Source organism: Amblyomma mixtum, chromosome 3, assembly GCF_055824585.1.
Source record: "Amblyomma mixtum isolate Tamu chromosome 3, ASM5582458v1, whole genome shotgun sequence".
NCBI lineage: Eukaryota > Metazoa > Arthropoda > Arachnida > Ixodida > Ixodidae > Amblyomma > Amblyomma mixtum.
In genome coordinates, this window is record NC_143014.1 from 54,138,456 (window position 1) to 54,154,990 (window position 16,535).

The following is a 16,535-nucleotide window of genomic DNA, read 5'->3' on the forward strand; positions in this document are numbered from 1 at the left end:
TGAAGTTATGTCTGGCGTGCAAGCGGACCGAGGTTCGAATCCCGGTGCCGCGCAATTCTCCATCGGGTTTGAAAAAAAAAGAAAGCTCCGCGTGTCGATGGAATTGCATAACCAGGCCCAGGGTGCGGCCTGATCTCGTTGACCGAAACCGACAACGCACTCCCTCACCAGAGCAGGATTTGGGCCACCCTGGTATAGTACTTGGCCGCAACCTTCTATGAACAACCCACTTAAAGGGACACTGAGGAGAAATTGAATTGACTTGCATCGACAGAATACCAGCTCCTGATTACAAAAACGCCATTCATACTGACAACAAAGCTCCTGTAACATAGAAAAGAGCAAGAACCAAAATACAGGTATCGCCACCACAGGCCAAACTCGCAAGTACAAGCTTCATGGCGTCATAGCACAAAACAGTGTTGCTAGAACCAATAGTTCTAGCAACACTAGGACACGAGAAGCTACGAATCACTGAGGCGCAGCAAATGCATGCGCAAATCTCCTTGACGTCGCCAGATGGCGCCACGTACCCGATAGCTACGCGCGCTCCTGCAGCGCCGGGACCAATCAGCGCTTGCTCTCAGCGGTATGGGGGCTCCCGGTATTCCGCTAACGGTAGCAAGGTACACGTACGGTATGCTAAAGGCGTCTATTTGCGAGAACTTCGTTGACGACTTCGAGAACGGGATCCATTGTAACGCTGGCAAAACGCCGGTGCAAATGTAAACGAAGCGACGGCCGCAATAGCCGATAGATGCCTTCAACGTGCGGCCGGCGGTAGCTTTCTTTTCGGCTGCTGCTGGGCCGCACTGCTGGCCGCCAGAAATCACGGAGTCTGCGTTACGTCATGTGAATGTCATGTTTCACGTCACTTAGTTCTGTGTCGTCATAGCAGAATCCCAAGTTTGAATCAGAGCGGCGCGAAAAACTATTTCAACTTCGAATCCAAATTTCTTAGAAATAAATGCATCTTTCGCTGCCGGCCAAGTGGCAACAAAGCCATGAAATGCCGAACTATCGGATTTTGCTATAAAAAAAATATTAATAGTGCTCTCCTCAGTGTCCCTTTAACCCTCGGCCCTCAGTCCCCAGCGGCTGCGCAGCAACTGCCAAGGCGGCGGTCGTCAGATCTGTGACGCAGTGGAGGGTGCTTAGAATCTCTGGCTCCGGACAGGCCGCCATTGGAAACTGAACCTTGCAACGTTTAACGCTAGAACCTTAACCATGCAGTGAGGCTAGCCTAGTACTGCTGTTCGAGGAACTAACAGGTATTAAACGGGATGCCACAGGGCGTAGGGGGGTTAGGAGGACAGATGAGGCGTATGCAATTCTAAGGGGCGGGCGCGTACTGTGCTATCGTGGGTTAGTGAACAGAAGAGACCTAGGTGTCGGATTCCTCATCAATCATTATGTAGCTGGCAACATAAAAGGAGTTCTGTAGTATTAACGAGATGATGGCAGCTATCGTAATGAGGATTAATAAGAGGTACAAGCTGAAGATGGTGCTGGCCTATGCGCCTGCATCCAGCCATGATGACCAAAGCGTTGAAAGCTTCTATGAAAACGCGGAATCGGTAATGAAAAAAGTAACATCGCAGTGCATGGTATTGACGGGCGAGGTCATTGCGAAGGTAGGCAAGAAGCAAGCCGGAGACTAGGCGGTAGGCGACTATGGCATGGGCTCCAGGAATAGCAGTGGGGAATTGTTAGTAGAGTTCGCAGAGAGAAATAATTAACGATCATTAATACCTTCCTCTGCAAACGGGAGAACAGAAAGTGGACGTGGAAGAGCCCCAATGATGAGACTAAAAATGAAATAGGCTTCACACTATGCGCTCACCCTATCGTGCAGGATGTGGTGGTCCTCGGAAAGGTGCGTTGTAGCGGCCACAGAATGGTCTCATTAGCTTGAAGCTAAGAAGGGAACGGAAGAAATTAGTGAAGCGGAAGCCCATTAACGAGTTAGCGGTAAGATGGAAAGTCGAAGAATTGAGGATACCACTGCAGAACAGATATTCAGTTTTAATTGAGGAAGGCGATCATAATATTCAAACAATGAACGATAATCTCACAGCTATCATTACGGAGTGCGCAGTAGAAGTAGACGGTAGGATGCTCAACAAGATACCGGCAAGATATATCTCTGGAGACGAAAGATCTGATTAAGAAACGCCGAAGCATGAAAGCGTCTAACGCTATACTGACAGAATAGAACTGAAAGACAGTAGGGATGCCAAAACTCTATTAAAGCAGTACTGGGTAAAATGGGCTACCGCAAAAAAAGCCGAACACCAGACATGCTCTAAGAAATACTCTCGACACCTGTATGCGCTGGCTGCGTTAACAGTTGCAAAAGGACTACTAGAAAGCTTGTGCGGTTTAAACGAACACTTAGGAGTAGACAAACGACAAAGCCGAGCGTATGATGACCCTTCGACGCATCTACCACATTCCGCGTAGCGTATATATAAGTGTGGCCGCGCATACCTCACGGGATTCGCTTTGATGTAGCGTACGCAGCTGCTTACAATACAAAATCGGACGCTTCAACGAGCCACTATGCATATCTGCATGGGGTGTACAAGAAAACGCTGATCATTTAATTTGCAGCTGCGGTCGTTTTACCTTAGCACCCTGGCGCAGAGAGGCCTCAGCCTTACGTGTAACGATATTCATGTAAAAAATTCATCGTTGTCATCATCACCATCATCAGCCTAAATACGTCCACTACAAGACAAAGGCCTCTGCCATATCCCTCCAATTAACCCTGTCCTGTGCCAGCTGCGGCCACTTTCCAACTTCCTAATTTCATCCGTCCCGTGACTCTCTGGAGCGTTCTGCTACGCTTTCCCCCTTTTAGAACCCACTCTGTTACCTTCGCATCGTACGCCCTTCCCATGCACATTCATTCCTTTCTATTTCGACTAGGATATCACTAACCAGCGTTTGTTCCCTGACCCACTCTGTTCTCTTCCGATCTCTTAACGTTACACCTACCATGTTCCTTTCCACAGCTCGCTGCGCTGTTCACAGTTTAAGTTTAACCCGTTTCGTTAGCTTCCACGTGTCTGCCCTATAGGTGAGCACCGGTAAGATACAGGTGTTATACACTTGAGAGATATTTGTAGTGTTGGGTACTTGTTGGGCGCGCGTGCGAAGCGTCAAGTCGGCGTAACCAATCAACATAGGTTTCTCAATTCCCGTAAGAAACGCCACTGCGTCCCTCGGTGCGATGGCTCACGGAGTATGACGCTTTACAGCTCGGGAGCATGGGCGCCACCATATTTGGTCACGTGACCATTCCGTCATCGCCGACCTTCGGGCCTTCTCGTTTCGGCGGCTGCCGGTTCGCTCGTGCCGGCTTCAAGACGCTTTTTCGGCTCTCGCTTAGGATAACGAGCTGTCGGACGCCACATAAATTTCGTGTGAGTGCGCATAGAACGTGTTGGTGCTGAAAAATGTTTGGTTCAACCACCTCATCTGCTGGTCTCCTTCCGACTGCCCCCATCGGCTCGAATGTGTCAACAAACCGCGCTCATATACCTGCGCGTTCATATCTATTCAGTCCATTCACCGTCTAACGGTATTCGTGGACTGCATAACTTGTTGTCGAATTGCATTGATTAAAATCGGGACAATGCTTGAAAGCTTGCTTTTTAGGGCTCGATATTTTCGCCAAACGGAGGAATATGTGTTGCACTACTTTAAAAAGGGCTAGTTTGTCTTTCAGTTGATAGTCTGCGCTCGGTGTCTCGTGTTGTTTCGTCTGTTTTGTCCGTTCTGAAGTTAAGCGCTTCCCTATAATAAAGAATATGTGTTCAAAGCTACAAAGAACGTTCACCGCTCAGCACTGTGCACGAGACTTACAACCGAACGCGCGCTCGCGTGTGATCGCCGCACGGCTGCCCAGATATTTCTTAGGTTCTCCGTCAGCATTCCGGATTCCAAAGAAAGACTATGGACGTTGTTCAAAAGCCGCCTCAGGAGCTCAGAGACGTTCGACTGCGCGCTCTTGCTAAGTAAGACTGAAAACTTCTCCGGAGTTCTGCACCCGCAGATGTAGCCAGCCGGCATAAGCTGAAACATTCAAAGTCCTGTTACGATAAAGTTCGCCACTGTATTGTGCATTAGCGTACTTCTGTAACCCTTTGCGTCGGGCGAGAGAATGGTCGAAACGCCTCTTCTGAGGACATCCGCAAAAGTTCAGCCGCCGCTTCCACCGTGCTATAGCGCCAAGTGCGCACGACATTTTAGTGAGCATTACACCGACGCCCACCGAGCAGCACTTATTGCAAAGGTTTAAAAAGCATCGATTATTTGAAGTATTGGATGAGTGTTTGTCGAAAGTGAGAAAGGTCACAGGCATGCACACACTAACCCTGTTTCGTCCCACGATGAAATGAACGCACCCGCACTAATAGCCACAGAAAGATGCTTTTTAAAACACTGCTGGCGCTAGAATCACCTGGCGCGTCGGGTTTGAGATGTTTTTTTTTTTTTTCGTAGAACAACATATTAACGTGCTGTTCTCCCAGAAGGCAGCATGAACTCGCAAGACAGCTCCTCGAAAAACGACTGCTTTTGCCGCGAAGTGTCACATATGTAATAAGCGCGTCTACTTTTCCGTCACTAGACCACAGACATATTAGCTCTACATATTAATTCAACAATTCGCATGACATGTGTACCACAGCCGAGTTTTTCAAGAGCCACTGACATTCGTACACAAGCTGCGCAGCAGAGGTTCGCACTACGCACCGATGCTGTCAGCGACTGCTCCGAAGGCCAGGAATGGCGGCCGTCCTAGTGGTGCCACCTGTCGTGGACAGATTGAACTGCTCTCTGATGTTTCGCAGGGGAGGGGGGCACCGTTTCTGCATTTCTGCGCGTAAAAGGGCGCTCAGCGCTCAGCTAGGGACTGGAAAGGGCGAGACGCCGGGCGATAACTACACACGCCAGCAGCGAAAGGGCGCATGTTCAGTCTTGGTTTCTGCGGCGCGTGTCCTCCGGCGGAGAGGGCGCCCCGCCGAAGCGTGTTTTGTCCACCCTTGGTGCTCCCAGTGACGGACGCCTCTAATGACGGGGTTAACGCGGCGGCTCGTTTGATGTTTTGACGTGCCCGCGACGCGGGGCAGCTATTGCGCATGCCGGGGAAACTGCGCGACCCCTCTTCGGTCGCCTCCAGAGAGCGCGTGGTAGCGCGACGGACGCATCGGAACCGCGCGTCAGAGAGCAGCCAGCCCCGATAATTAAGCGCGGCACCGCGACACCCTTCAGCCCCAAATTAGGCGCCGCCGTGCGGCGGCACTCTCGGATGTCAGCCTTGCAGTTGGACGGCAGCAGCAACAGAACGGGAGGCGTCGCTTCTCCGCAGTGCCGAACCGGGCGGCGCTGGCAAAAGACGGCCATGTGCAGCACGGTTCATTGCGCAGCGCCCTCTCCTTGTTTATTTTCCATTCCTTAGCGTAAGCGTCACTGCGAAGCGCGCGCAATAAGCAGATTCGTGCAGTGCGTGCTGCTGGCGATGTGCGCCAGAGTATATATCATCCTCGCTGTTGCGCACGTTATATGTACAGGACCCGTCACGTCCGCTTTGCAACTAAAGCACGGGGTCGTCAGAATGAATTAATTCAAAACAACAGAGCGGCAGCGGGAAGAATTCGCCGCTGGACGTCGTCCCGACAAGTAACGTGCATTGGAAGGCCCCCGAGAGCTGTGGAGAGCAGTCTACATCTGTCAGTGACAGTTCTCCCCTTTAATAATTTCCGCCAACATTCGACTGAAAGTCAATAGGATCCCGCTGAGTTTCAATTAAAAGTTTTCACGTCCACTGAAGCGATGAAGTGTTGTGCGCTATATTCGCGCTTTAAGTGCCCGAGCGCCTCTGAGCACTGTTCGCACTTCTTTTTGTTGACCACATACTCTTCGCCGAGACTCCGGCCTCACGAAGCGCGTTCTAATTTGGTGTCCGTCGAGTGCTGCTTGAAAATGTTCTCGCAGGACTTGTTTTTCATTTTGCGCATACAAATTATGTCTCAACGGCCTCGAGAAATCGAAGTCCTCCAAAAACAAACGCAAAATACAAACACACGACAACGTTCTCATTTACCGTAAATTTTTTTGCGCACGTTGTGGCGCTGGCAGGACGCTTATGTCCTTGTAGGGAGACCCCCAACGCATATGCAGTCATTTATGCCATTTCCTCGTTTGACATCTTTTTGGCTCAAAAGCCGAGTGGATGGCTGCCTCGCTTGCCTTCTTAGCACGAAAGGCTTAGTCATGTCCGCGCTAAATCTGTATTTTATTCAATACAGTGGAGAGCTGGGCGAGTTGTTACATATTTCGAACAAATGAACTTTAATGGTGAGTGCATGTCCAGAAAAATGGGATCTGTATAAGGTGTAATGTAGCGCCAATCTTAACCCACCTTTATTTCGCCCTTTTTGACACCTTACTAAAATAAAGAATGAATATGGCCCGTGTGACCAAAGTCTTCAGGTGTGTGAAATCCATTTCAGCACTTTTGAAAGTTTTACTCAATGGCAGTCTGTATGTAGCCGCCAACATTTTGGGCTTTTTTAATTCATGCTCTAACGCGCTCGGTTTTACCCTTGAATTGCCACACCGCAACACTATTAGGTTTTTAGACCTCGTTTTGACCATATTTGGCTACGGGCACCTTTGCCGGACCTATACCCCACGAAAAAAGAATGCCTTGATGTCATACAATTTCTAACACTCAAACTTAACGAAAAGGAGTATAGCTACCTTATATGTCTCAAGAACGTGCTGCAGAAAATTTGCTTTCACACCGTGCAAGATAGTTTTCTGTGCCAAGAGCAACGACTAAAAGAAGCGGGGTTCCCAATGCCCGTTACCAGAGGGGTCTCTGAAAAGCTCCTGAAGACAGTGAAAGCGAAACAAGTGGAGCCGGCAGATAAAAAGGACACAAAATAAGATTGAGGTTATGCCTTACGAGCGCACACTTTCCCACAACACAAAAAAAGTCGCGAATAGGCATGGTGTCGAAGTTGTTTTTTTCAGCTCCACAAAAATTGGTTAGTTTGGGCAGAAGCATTGGTTAGAAAAAGAAGGAAAATTCACAGTTCACTGTAAACCATGAGTCAAAGCATGTTACCTGTGCTAAGAAAGTTTCCTATTGTATACCGTTATCTTGCTGGAGAATGTAGTACGGCGGCCAAACCGGCCGCTTCTTAAATGCCCGGCTTAGAGAACATTAAAGGCCTGCATCTTCTGACGATGAGGCGAATTCGCCAAAGCACTGCAGGAATCATAACTGAACTCCGTTACTTAAGAACACCACCATTATTTGGCAGGGTAAAACAAGGAGCCAATGTGAAATTCTGGAGGCATCGCATCACCAAAAAAGAAGATACATGTGTCAGTGATAAGTTCAGTGAGCTTGTTCCTTAACGAAATTAGGTTCTTAAGCTCTTTAGAGCACCCACAGATAACTATAGAAATCGTGGTGTGACGGACATCTTTTCCTCTGTTATGTTTTCTTATTATTTTTTCGTGTTGTCATGTGCGCATGTCTGGTTTCATTGCTGAAGTGTATCTATATGTGTGATCTTCACTGAAATAAATTCACTGAGAGCCTATAGCGTCGTCATGTGGGCCTTACTGTGTCTGCGTCCTTCCGCTAGTTTTATTCGTTCGAAAGGTGGATTTCACTACTGCAGTATTTTATTTAATGTCATGAGATTAGTTCGACGTCGACAGACACTCTTTCTTCATACGGGAGCTCCCATAGAGGCTCAAGTATTCCATCGAGGCTGCCTGCTCCTCCATCTATACAATTCTTCTTGCTCTCCCTCATGTTCTCCTCCATTTAAACTTATCGATATACGCCTTCGTTTAAATCCACCCGCATGACACTGTATACCCTATCTGTTTGCTTCCATTGTACACAGAGAGAAATCCGCGGCTGTGCCGGATTACCGCGCGTTTCCTTTGCTGTTGTTCTTCATACGCGGAAGCCCCATATGCATTCCATTGAAGCTATTTCCTTCTTCGTCCAGTACTTCTTCCTCTCCTTCCAAGCAAATCCTGCTGTCATCCTCCGAGGACAGCGACAACGACAAAATGGATAACTTGTCGTCCTACCTACGGCCATATGTATGTAATGTACGCTGGGTGTGGCCATGTATACAGCGTGCGTTCATAAACACACGGGTGCTATTTATTGCAGGCCAACGTTGGCGTGCAATATAGAGAGCCCATGTTGTTAAGCGTGCACTGTACGCATTTCATGACGCGACCGCCTCCCCTTAGTTCAGGTACTCGTGCTGTGGTGGCCACTGCATGCTCAGCACTTGCATTCTGTCGCTGATCCTGTACCCGCAACCGCAATAGCCTCCGCCTGATGGAACCTATTGTACGCGGAACACGGCTGACAACGCAAAGTTCGGACTTGGAAACTCCCGAAATAAAAGCTCTCCTCTCGCAGAGCGAGCAACAGTGAATCGATCTTCAGCAGTCCACAGTTCTCCCCTTCGCTTTCCTCACGTGCGGGTTGACACAGGAGCGCACAAAGTGCACCAGCATGCAAATATTTGTAATTCTTCCGCTTTTTACTGTGCAGTAGTGCTGCGAGACCTATCGAAACTTTAGATCAATACGCGACGGGCAAACGGCTGAGGTCTCTTACATGCCGGCAGAAAGGGGGACCGAAGCTGTCGAGGTCTTCTCTCTCTCTCTCTCTCTCTCTCTCTCTCTCTCTCTCTCTCTCTCTCTCTCTCTCTCTCTCTCTCTCTCTCGGAGTCACGGCTTCCGGGCGACTCGTACACGACTGCCGGCTTTGCGTTGCGAAGCCGCGTACCGTACCCAGAGAGCATGAAACGCTTGACAGGACGCGAAAGACAAGTGCGCGCGCCGTGCAACCCGCTTGCGTGGACCCGTTGTAGTACAGTTCGCATACGACTCGCAGCAATCACCGTCGCGCGCTGATTTCGTGCGCGCGCGTGGGCGCCGCTCCCCGGTCGCGACGTGATGTGCGCGCGACTTGCTCTGCACGCGCCCGGCCTGGTCTGGCCCGATAAGCGAGCGCACCGTCGACTTTGCGACGATGCGGCAGCCGCGCTCGCGACGAGGATCGGCTTAGCGTCCTGACTTTGGTGCATGGCGGCCGCGGGGTTCCATCGATGAAGCTGTTCGCGACAGAGAGTTAATTGTGTTGGCCCATCGACTAATCCTCCGTCCTCCAGCCCCCGCGGAGTGCGCCGTCGTCCCCTCCATCATCACGGCCGCGCGCGCGTCGGAGGCGAGCCTGCCCCTTCCGGGCTCGTAAATTGAGGCCCGGATTGTTTCGGGACAGGGGCGGCGGGGGACTCGGCGGCGCACAGGGGGAGTCTACCGGCGAAGCGGGCCCGTCGTCCCGAAATTATGCGCACGCGACACCAGGGAGTTGGATGAAGGGGGCACGTCACCCGCGAGGCACTTTGCGCTGCTGCCTCCCTTGTTTCGATGAGGCATTACGGTTTGTCAGGTTTATTATGGGCTCAACAAAGACATATATCTCCTCTGCAGTTTCTTGTGGTTTGTTGGCTCGTGCGTCCAAAAGGATTACGTCCTTTCACAGTGTGTACGTGTGAGTGACGTTTTTTTTTTGTTTTTTTTCATGGACTCTACGTCTGGCCGTCAGGCGCCTGGAAGATAAATAGCTGCGCATTCTGACACCTCGCTTGCTTCCGTCTTCTCAAGATTTTCGTTCTTTCTTTGGTTTCTGTTTCTTTTGCTGCCGTGCTGTTCAACTGGTGTTTAAAATGGTACCGTCCATCACGTGCGAGCATTTGCAAATGGAAATTTAGCTTTTTTTGTATTCCGTGTTCCTTTTCTCTTTTTCTACACCTCATCTTTGTGTTTTTCCTAATCCTTTTGAGGGGCATATATTGCAGAGCGGTGAACTATGCAGGGTGTTTCACCTAAGACTTTGCACAATTTTTCAAAATGGGCTTTTTTGCGTTAGAAGAGCGCTTTTTTCGGCATAGCGTTGTCAGCGATGTAGTATACCAGAATATAGCTAAGGCGAGCTAACTAGCAAGCAGGTTAACTAATACTGAATAGTTAACTTTTAACTACCATCTGTTAGGCTCCTTAATTATTGAGAGGCGTGTAACCTCCCGTAAGTAATACCCATATCAGTCTTTAAAATGTCGAAAACGCAGTTACCCTCGGCGCTGTTGCCCAACAAATTTTGCCTACATCGCGCCAAAAAACATGCGCTTTCTAGAAGCTTGTAGGCAAAGCAACCTCTCTATAGTGCACGCAACTGGTAAAAATAGCCAAAATTTATTGGGCCACAGCGCCGAGGGTAACAGCGTTTTCGAAGCTTTAAAGACTGATATGGGTATTACTAACAGTAGGCTACACGTTTCTGAATAATTAAGGAGCCTAACAGTAATAATTAAAAAGTTAGCTATTCAGTATTAGTTCATAAGCCTGCTAGTTGGCACGTTTGAGCTCTTTCTGACGACCGCTGACAATGTTATGCCGAAAAAAGCGGCCTTCTACATCAAAAAGCCCATTTTTAAAAATTGTGTAAAGTCCTAGGTGAAACGCCCTGTATATAGCGTAGGAACATGGACGTCCCTACAGTGAGTACGGCACACGTCGCGTGGGCATTCCTTTTACAAAAGCAAGCAAGTCTATTACAGCTAAGCCGCGGAATTTTCGGTTAAACGGCGATAAACATCCGCCGGTCAAAAAAAAAATGCGGGATCGGTTAAAACCGAAAAAGAAAGTCGGGTACGTTATGCCAGGCGAGAACCGTCCTATCCTCGGCGCGAAATATGTCCCCTTGCAAGAGAAGTGGAAATAGGCACCAGCAGAAAGGTGTGGTAGCGTCGACAGCCTAATGAACATCGTAGACGCGCACCTGAGGTGAATGAACCTTGTGCCATATTTTACGGTACACTACGGGGGGCTCAGAGACATGTGGTTCCCGATGACTCGCGATTCATGAATAACTCTTTCCGATTCCGTGTCCAAATAGCTGACTCGTGTGTCTAAGCGGAGCTGCCGGAGGAGTTTGCGGAATGTGAACCTACCTATACAGTAAGGGACGAATACAGTCTGAAGGGCCTGCAGTGAGAGCTTCAGATTTACTGTCAGCATACGCGTTCAGCGCTGTCCTCTACCATACGTAGTTTTAGGGGGCAAACACATGCGTCCGGCCCGTACTGTCCCGAGCGTCTTTGAACATTTTAGGCTCTCCTGCATCAAGTGCTATGCTGGAGGCGCATTTTCAAAATTGCGTGCTCTTAACAGAAAGATACACGCAGGCATGGGTGATGAGAGCGACTAAGTATGCATATATCTACCACAAACAACCGTGAATAGCGTTTTCACCTGTAAGGTCAGCAAAGCTGGTATCTCATTTTTAGAATTGTTTTTTCATCCTTAATCGACGTGTTTAGCGTTCGCGCCACGCGGCTAGCCGAAAAACACCAATTTCTGAAACAGAAAATGAACGCCGAAAAACACCAGCCAATATTTCTAAAAACAAATTACGAGGAACTTTAGCGGCTAAAGTGGTGAAAGGCGAAAGCCTGAGTGCTGCATTCTGCTACGCGATTGTTCACTTCCCATTTTATTGGTGCATTAATTAACTGCTCATTAATGACGCTTAAGCTTCGCCTTTAAGAGTGGAACGCGACAGCGTGTTGCAGCGCTGCCAGGGAGTCCACGGAACGCCACCATCCGTTCGGCGCGATGCCTTGCCCTTCGAACGCAACGCTTTTTGAGGAAAGGAAATGGAGCTGTAATTCTCTGTCATCTCGGTGGACGCCTGAGCCGCACAGTACAGGAAGGGAGGAAGTGTGAGTGAAAGAAGAAAGAGGGACCGTAGTGAAGAAAATGAAAATTGTATTTGAGGAAAGGAAATTACGCATTAACTGTCTCACATATCTCAGTAGACACTAGTCGAAAATTGTATCTGAGGAAAGGAAGTTGCGCAGTAACTGTCTCACATATTTCGGTGGACACCCGTCAAAATTCGCGCGTGGTGACGTCACGACAATTTGGACCAATCTGAAACGCGGACAAATACGCCTTGCTCGTCGGTAAATTGGTTTTTGAGGAAAGGAAATGTATCTGTCTCGCATATCTCGGTGGACACCTAAACCTCGCCGTAACAGGAAGGGAGGAAGATGGGAGTGAACGAAGACACCGTATTCACTAGACGCACCTTTGTTCATTCCAAACCATCGAGCTGGCATGGCGGAGTGGTAGCGTGCTCGACTCGCACTCTGGAGACCGGGGTTGGATTCTCAAGCTCGGGCTATTTCTTACTCGGTTTTATTTATTTATCTGGTCTGACTAGAAAGGTTAATTAGGCCAATTGGTTAAGTAAGCAATTAACTAAACTCAGTCAAAATTACTTGGAGCATCACTATACGATCCCTTTAATTGGTTGCGTGGTTAGTAGCCAAAGTACAATTCGCCCCGTTTGAAATTCGCGCACTGTGACGTCACGACCGTTTCGGCCAATTGAAAAGCGTGACATTTCTGTCGACAACTGCTGCTTACAACGATGAGACATTAAAGGCTTCCGCCTTAATAACCGCCGGAAAGTCCACGGCCTATTTACAGTAAAATGGACTTTTCTTCAGTATGTACAGCGCGTCCTAAAGTAGCCCGCTGATCCCAACTACAGACATCCCATGGCAATAAATTGCACAATCCAAAGGCCCCAACCTGCTGCCCTGGTAATATGTCCGTAGTCAGTAGGAGAAAGAGCGGCACGCGTGGAGCGAAACGGCACATGAAAAAGCGCGATGATGGCTAGAGTAGCACGAAACCCAGCGGTGTAGGGGGCTTCTATGTTCCGCAGCTTTACTGCTCAGGATGACAGGTACGCCTCCTTCTGTCGCAGTCATAATTTTTCGTTGCCGTAATATTGCCCTGAAAGACCGCATTTCCGCTGTTTTGGCTACGACGTCTTGCAATACAGGTACGAGACACAGAAGTGTTAGTTCGGATAGAAATTTAGGAGCGCATTTTTCATGTCAGCCAGAGGCCTACGCAATTCATGTGGAAGCTGCCGCGGTGGCTCAGTGGTTATGGCGCTCGGCTGCTGACCCGAAGGACGCGGGCTCGATCCCGGCGCTGGCGGTCGCATTTTGATGGAGGCGAAATTCTAGAGGCCCGTGTACTGTGCGATGTCAGTGCAGGTCAAAGAACCCTAGGTGGTCAAAATTTCCGGAGCCCATCACTACGGCGTCCCCCATAGCCTGAGCCGCTTTGGGACGTTAAACTACCATAAACCAATACTTGCGAGAAAAAGATGTACCCCCCCCCCCCCTTCTACTGCACGGAAGCGCTGGCACCGTGTCGCGCTGACGGACACTCAGCGTTTTTGAATGAGAAAGTTATATGAACCCCACCCCCAGGGATACTTGAACAGGGGGCAAGGGGTGGTCACCCCCGTTAACACTGCCCCCTCCCCCTCCTCCCTCCCCTGTCTCCAATTGCTTGCACTGAGATCAGATTTCTGACAAAACGCCTCATTTCCAGGACGCTATTAATATAAAGCACAGTGGGGCTCAGCTAGTTGGCTTCGTAGCCAGTCGTAAAGCATTTCGTTTCATAACTAGCTAGACCAATCATATCCCAGTAGAAGTTGAATGTCTGGCCCCTATTCAAGAGCATCATTATAGCAGAATTTCAACAGACTATGCGCAAGCATTTTCAATGCAGCCGATCACTCCTCGTTTGTACATCTTCATAAAGCTGCCTGTTTCAGTTAATTTTAAATGAATAACAAATACACCTTTGAATAGTGCAAAACAATAAAAAATGTGAAGAAGGAATATAAAATTTAATATATATAGATACAACTTTGAATGAATACCAAAAACTCGAAGCCTTGCCCCTCTCCCCCCTCAAAAGAGTCCCTGCCCCCCAAGTGACTGAATAAATAAACCACCGGCGGATGGGCCCGGGGGTTGCGACACCACACCACGGGTGTCCACATCCAGGTGTGCGTACGGTGTCGTAGTACGTCGCTCTCGAGAATGCGCCATCCAAGCAAGCCTTCAAATGGGAAAAGGTGCCCGCGGGGATTGGGGCGGAGGAAGTGCGGTACAGACATAGCCATAGCATTGTCGCCGTCGCATTGATTGCGAACGGTGCCCTAGGCGACCCACTACGTGCTTGACCCTGCGTTTCGTGGCCGCTGTGGTGTAAGGATCATGAACGGCACCCTGCGGGGCCGCTGTGGGCTCTGGTCGCTGCGGTTTATAGGTATAGATGCGAGGACTCTTCGGCGCTGTCGCCTGCTGCATTCATTTGACGGTACGTCAAGATTAGCCTTATATATATATATGGCTGCACTCCAACAGAAGCAGACGCCTGAATAATGCGACTTGACTAGAAACGCATTGTAGGGCCTGCGAGAACCTTGCTGACGTGTAGGAAAGGTTGGAAAGGGCCCGCAAGGCAATCGTCTCATTATCATCATCATCGCCATCAGCTCAGTTACGTCCACTCCACGTAATCCCCGGCAAATCCCCTGCTCTCATCTCCCCGCCTGACCACGTTTCTCTTCGCTCGCAACCCACTGCGCTATCGTTATAGAAACCTTCGGTTGTGTGCTGTCCACATCTCGTGTCCCGCACAAGTCCGATTCTTGCTCTATATTTCCGCTAGCACATCATTAACTCGAGTTCGTTCCCTAATCCGCGCTGTCCTTTTTATGTCTCTTATCACATAGGGGCACTTAGGGGCAAACTAGGTGCGCAATGTTTATGTCAAAAGAAGGCGGCCCGAAATAGTGACATACATGCCTTTCGGTCTGCCTCTGTTTAGAACCAGCGAAAGAATCCGAACGCAGTATTCAAAGCTTACCCAGTATAGAGCCATCATCTTACACCAGTCAATTAAAACTCAATGAAAATTTTTGTAATAAATCAAATCTAAGTGACACTACCTTCACTAAAAGAAAACACCATGCCTCTATATCTAGACAGAGAACAACATGATAGGTGAATGTGAAGCATACCTTCTACTGCTACGCAAAAAAAAAAGAACATTTAGAAGCGTATTAAGCGACAAGCTATGGTAACGTAATTACTTTAATCCAATTCAATTCAGTTTATTTTACCAGTTTGCAAGGATACCTGGGCTAAAAGCTGTAAATCACAGCTTGACATGGCCCAGGAAACCTCTGCAAGGCAGTGCCAACATTTACTAACAATAGTTATCAGAAACAGTGGAAAGATAGAGAATAGCAGGCTCTGTACAATAAATTCGCGTAGTTTTCAAAAACACGAACGAGCTTAGTTTTCATTATTATCAAAAATAGTACAAGAATACATTATACATACATATTTGAATAAAACTTTAAATCTATACAATCATAGCTGAACCCAAGATAATGTAAAGAGAAATAACAGATCAGTGAAGCAAACATAGGATATATCAAAACACTACTCTAGCTTGGAATATGATCCTTGAACTTGTTTAAATGAAATTAGCTGATGTTGATTAAGTATTTGTGGGGGGTTGTGCTGTAATGAGAATCCATACCATGTACTATTACGAATCTTGATAGCCACTATAGTTGCAGCTGTTTGCTGAGAAAATGTTCTCGTGAGCATTTTTTTTCTTTTCCAGTCAGAATTACTTCATATCATGGCGATTGTCACATATGTAAACGCACGACTCGGTGGTTCTAGTGCGTATGCGTCCAGCCATCATTCTACCAGAGTGGCTACTTTCAGTGAAACTGCGGGTTAACTTGTGAGCAAGGTGTTAAATGCACCGCAGCTAAAAAAAAAAGGAAAAGGAGGTGGAAGGGCAGGTTCTAGGCACTGCTTGAAACAAACAAAAAAAAGCTCTTTTGCTTGTGGGGTTCAAAAGGTTAGAAGAATAATATCTATGTATTTATACTCCGCTCGTCCGCTGCTGACAGGCAGGCCGACACCCAATCCCGTGATCGCTAGCACAGCCGCGTGCAAGCCGACCGCGTTGGTCCTTGCTGTTGAGAACAAAGGACATACGACACTGTGCTGACACAAGTGGCAGTCATTGCCACAGACACTGTTAACACGGGCTAGCGACAAACAAGGTGTACCTCGGAAGGGCTACGCTAGAGAGTCAAGGACGTCCGACTCACCAGTTTAATTACGGGCGAATCTTCGGAAGGGCCTAGGTTGGGCAACGCCGGTGCTCCGATGGAGCGAGCTCGTGAGGTCCGTTCCCGCGAGGCTGCATTCCTCTGGCAAAATGCGGATCCGCGTGCGGTCATCCGTGCGCTTCGAGTTACCCGACCCAAAGACCAAAGATCGCCTTTCTCCTGCGCCGGCGTGGTGCTCGCACCCTACCGCCTTTGCCAAAAGTAACCGAGAAACGAGGTTTGCTTATCAGCCGTATTGTGGAGCTCTTAAGGCCGTTGTACGATCGCTTTTAAGCGGATCCGCCAGGCAGGCGGACTGGCGGACCGAACGACCAGACAATAGGCATTCGCCCCGTTCGGCAGGCGAAAGGAAAGTTGGTGAATTTCAACTTTG

The 16,535-nt window shown here is 48.8% G+C and overlaps 1 long non-coding RNA gene across 1 annotated transcript in view; it reads right to left on the bottom strand.

Moving 5' to 3' along the window:
• Positions 1-16,295, bottom strand: part of LOC149350224 (uncharacterized) — a 50,814-nt gene extending 34,519 nt beyond the window's left edge. The window contains exon 1 of the long non-coding RNA XR_016289441.1: positions 16,142-16,295. This is a non-coding gene — a long non-coding RNA (uncharacterized LOC149350224). The remainder of the gene's footprint in view (positions 1-16,141) is intronic.
• Positions 16,296-16,535: the final 240 nt, after the last annotated feature.